We start from the raw sequence: 5,246 nt of genomic DNA on the forward strand, positions 1-5,246 counted from the left end.
TCGCCATTTGTGGATAATGGCTCTCACTGTGGTTCGCTGGAGTCCCAAAGCTTTAGAAATGGCTTTCTAACCTTTTCCAGACTGATAGATCTCAATTACTTTGTTTCTCATTTGTTCCTGAATTTCTTTGGATCGCAGCAATGATGTCTAGCTTTTGAGGATCTTTTGGTCTACCTCACTTTGTCAGGCAGGTCCTATTTAAGTGATTTCTTGATTGAGAACAGGTGTGGCAGTAATCAGGCCTGGGTGTGGCTAGACAAATTGAACTCAGCTTTCCAAAGATATGATAAACCACAGTTAATTTATGTTTTAACGGGGGGGGGGGGAATCACTTTTTCACACAGGGCCATGTAGGTTTGGATTTTTTTCCCCCTTAATAATAAAAACCTTCATTTAAAAACTGCATTTTGTGTTATCTTTGTCTAATATTTAAATTTGTTTGATATCTGAAACATTTAAGTGTGACAAACATGCAAAAAAATAAGAAATCAGGAAGGGGGCAAACACTTTTTCACACAACTGTATATACACGTATATATATATGTGTGTGGGGTGATGAGGAGATTGAAGGCAGCTGGGTGGACTGGGCAGGTGAGGAGATTGAAGGCAGCTGGGTGGACTGGGCAGGTGAGTAGGATCAGTGCAATCAGGGGAAACACACACAGAGACAGAGACACAGGAACACAGAGGGCAAAGCCTAAACCGTAACAGTACCCCAAGCCCGGTAACCAACCCCGGAGTTGCTCTGGACCCAGGCGCTCAGGCGGACAGCCCGACGGGCAGAAGGGCTCAGGGGAATGAAGTGATGGCCCAGCGGGGTAAGGACTGGACGTCGCTGCATCACGGAGGTGGCAGCGGCAGAAACTGGAGGTCGCTGCAGCGCGGAGGCGGCAGGAACTGGTGATCGCTGCGGCTCGGAGACAGCGGCCGGAACTGGAGGTCGCTGCGGCTCTGAGGCAGCCGGGTCCGGGGATAGCTGCGGCTCTGAGGCGGTGGCGGCCGGGTCCGGGGATAGCTGCGGCTCTGAGGCGGCAGCTGGAGGCGGCCAGACCGCCGACAGGACACGGGGAGCAAGAGTCGGCCGGACCGCCGACAGGACACAGGGAGCAGGAGTCGGCCGGACCGCCGACAGGACATGGGGACCTGGAGTCAGCCGCGGCCCAGCGGGAACAGGGGATCGCTGCGGCCCAGCGGGAACGGGGGTCTGACCCTTCCTCTGCCTCCTACGAGGGTTGAAAAGGCAGTCCATCTGCTTATGGTTTGCCTTCTGGACACTCCGAGGCCCTCCCCTGGCCAAGCAGGTTCCCCAAAACTGGTTTCCTGAGTCTTTCATGGTCAGATCGTTCTGTCACGTTCTCTCAGGTTTAGCTAAGACTCAAGCGCAGACCCAGACACTGTAGACGAGGTGAAGTTGGAAATAAGGTATTTTACTTAAAAAGTCATAAACAAAAACTTAAAGCGACTCCAACAGGGAGCAGGCAAAAATCCAAACAGAATACAAAAAGGCAAAGTCACAAAAAAGCAAAGGTACAAACCAGGAGCAAACACGAGTACGCTGGAGCACCGAACAGACACGAGGGAGACACAAAACTGGAACAGACAGGGGAATGAACAAAGACGATCTGATAACCAGAACAGGGAAAGCAGGGGAGTATATATGTGTGGGGTGATGAGAAGATTGAAGGACTGGGCAGGTGAGTAGGATGAGTGCAATCAGGGGAAACACGCACAGACACAGAGACAGAGACACGGGAACACAGGAACACATGGGGCAAAGCCTAAACCGTGACAGAAACGCATACAAAATGAGTGATGTAAAACTGCTTTAAGAAGACAAGGAGAGAACTCTAACCTATTATGCCAGTCAACTTTTGTTTGCTTCATTTTCAATGTAATAATCCTCATAATATAATAACCTATGACAGTAAGAACAAAACTGTTATTACCTTATGCACAAATGATTTACAATTTGAGCAGGATTTCATGTCAGCATTCCTGGCTCCTCCACCCCCACACTGTGGGATCAGGGAGGAGGAGGAGGAGGAGAATGCTTGACTTGCTATCATTAGAGAGGAGAAGGACTGACCAAACCATCAGCCAGCCTGGGTGGGAGCTGCTCAGAGACACAAAGGAATGCACCATTATAGCTTCAAAGAGAGACAGAGAGTGTGTGTGTGGAGGGAGGGGGACTGTCAAAGGGGCTTCAATAGTTTAGCTAATCTACTTTTATATATCAGGGATTCTTTACTGCTGATCCATGTATTTTTTTATTAGTGAAGTAACATATTTCAGTTTGAACAAATATGTTCAAAATCCTAAAGAGTTTTGCATCATACACTCACAAACTAAATGCTCTTTATTACCTACAGTGAATACATCCCATTCTGGAATAGAACTTCTCATGTACGGATCTACAGTGAGCTGTACATGGCACAGCTTTAAAACAACTCCAGTGTAAAATGACTACCATTCTGAGTATAGGGATACGCATGTGTCCTTGTATACCACTGTATGACTCTGCAATATCATAATGCTTGTTACCAACATTTGAATGTTTGAGCATACTTATCACAGTGAGCTTCCTTCAGTGACTTCTTTCAGGACGTAATTTCATTTACAGTCTACTCAAAGGCTTTTATCTGTCGGAAAGAGTAGCATAAAAACAGAGCACAGGATTCTTGTGTTCCGTAGATGCAGGAGAACATGAAGGCACATGCTAATATCCCATCGTACGCACACCCATATGTTCCCTGCATTAAGTGTTTTCTGACTTATATTAACCAGTAGGAATAACAACAACCCTACGTTCTTGTACTCAGTGAGAGAAGCAGCAGTGTGTTGGGAGATCAGGTTTTAATGTACTGTATACCCATTTTTTTCTATTGTCACTTGTAAACCATGATACACAACATAAGCCTCAGCTACAGCCATATTGATATCTGCATTAGATTTAAACATCACATTTCATAAATAAGCCAGGCAGTGAGCCGGGGTTGATGCAGAGTAGAGGTCTTCACAGGTCCGAGACGCAAGCCAGGAGTCGGTGTTGATATGTCTAATACTTGTGGACATGAATGAATCTGAGGGTACGTCTGAATCTCAGCGGGAGAACAGATTTGAGGACATCGGTTCTCTTCGGACTGAGTATCTCCTCAGGTTTGGACACGTTTCCAGAGACATTGGAGCCCAGACCTTCAGAATAGGCTCCATACAATTGATTGTCACATGTACGTGAACATTACATCTGTATTATAACATCATGGGCATTGATGAGCCACCATACAATATTTTGCAGATGCCAAGACATAAAAACGGATACATCTATGTATGTGGACGTACTTTTAGCCTGAAAATGTATACAATCAGCCACATTTGAGCAATATTGGGTCAGTTGTACAAGGTCAGATGACCTTAAACTTTAAAATCTAGAAATTGTAATTGTACCACCCTATCTAGAACTGCACAAATCATGATTAAATCTTACGTTCCACCCATTTAAAAGTACATTTAATACTACATTCTGTCTTTCCAATTCATATCCAGCTGGGACTTGTATGCCAGTTCCATTTCAGAAACCGTTCTCTTTACATTGACATGAAACTGGTACAGTGGGTCATTCTGAATCTACTGTATATCACATCAGCACCTTTAGTTATCTGTAAAAGCATCCTGGTGAAGTTCAGTAAAGTTAGCAGCACTGGTGAGTCAGAATGAAAGGCAAGTGAACAGTGGGACTTCCTGGAGTACAAATATGAATACAGCGGCATCAGAGCTTAATGACTCATTCTGAGTTCAGTAAGAATCCTTAACTTAAATAAAGAAATGATTCATTACTTAAAGGGTCTATAAGTCTAAAAGAGCAGTCTGATAACTATTTGTGAAACATTATCCCGAAGCTAGAATACAGGTTTGTCGTAGGATTAGAGTATAGAAAATGGTAACTTGACAATGTTTTATTCATAAAACAACCTTGACAAATAGTTCAACCTTTGGGGAGATACACGTATCTGCTTTCTTTCTGAGAGTTAGATTCAATTTCAATTCAATTTAATTTGTAAAGCCCAAAATCAGGGAGCTTTATAATCCGTACATATGCGACATCCTCTGTCCCAGGACCAAATGAGGAGATGGATTTCAGTCTCATGTCTGTGTGTTCAGTAGGAAGCTGGGATTGCGTTGTGATTAGCCTAGCTTAGCATAAAGACTGGAAACGGGGAAACTGCTTGCATGGCTCGGTCCAAAGTGTAGAAATATGGCAACAAACACCTGTAAAGTGCTCTACGTTGTATCTTATTTGTTTAAAGGGACAACTTGTTGTTTTAGGGGGAGTTAAGTGCTGGAACTATGTAATGGTGAACACTTTATCCATCCTTCCAATATTTCTGTGCAGTGTCACCAACGTCAGTTCAACCACTTCTCTCTCCAAACTCATCAAATACCATCAGTTGCCCAGTACCCCTCGGCATCGGAAATTGATGCACAAAGGCCCTCTTTACTGGCTGTATGCGATGCACTAAGCTTTCAACTAACTCCAATGTAAACCCTATCTGCAGCATTGGTGAACGATAAAGTGCGTGAGTCTTAGGGCAATCTGGAAGTGTGGTCAAAAAACACAGGACTAACGTCCAGGAAACTGCTGTTTGTGTCTCGTGAAACTAAAAGTAAACGTTCACATTATGTCACCTGACTCGGAACTTAAGTGCGTCATTAGTTACTTGAGTCGCCATTCTCACGTGACTCATGTTACTCACTTGACTAACGACTCACGTTAGTCATGTGAGTAACGTGAGTCGTTGTTAATGTGAGTCATTGGTAATGTGAGTCGTTAATGTGAGTAGTTGGTAATGTGAGTCGTTGGTAATATAAGTCATTATTAATGTGAGTCGTTGGTAATGTGAGTAGTTGGTAATGTGAGTCGTTGGTAATGTGAGTCGTTAATGTGAGTAGTTGGTAATGTGAGTCATTGGTAATGTAAGTCATTATTAATGTGAGTCGTTGGTAATGTGAGTCGTTGGTAATGTGAGTCGTTGGTAATGTGAGTCGTTAATGTGAGTCGTTATTAATGTGAGTCGTTATTAATGTGAGTCGTTGTTAATGTGAGTCGTTATTAGTGTGAGTAGTTGTTAATGTGAGTAGTTGGTAATGTGAGTAGTTGGTAATGTGAGTCATTGGTAATGTGAGTCATTGGTAATGTGAGTTGTTGGTAATGTGAGTCATTGTTAATGTGAGTCGTTGTTAATGTGAGT

Source organism: Anarrhichthys ocellatus, unplaced genomic scaffold (assembly GCF_004355925.1).
Source record: "Anarrhichthys ocellatus isolate YVR2014 unplaced genomic scaffold, GSC_Weel_1.0 scaffold116, whole genome shotgun sequence".
Lineage (NCBI taxonomy): Eukaryota > Metazoa > Chordata > Actinopteri > Perciformes > Anarhichadidae > Anarrhichthys > Anarrhichthys ocellatus.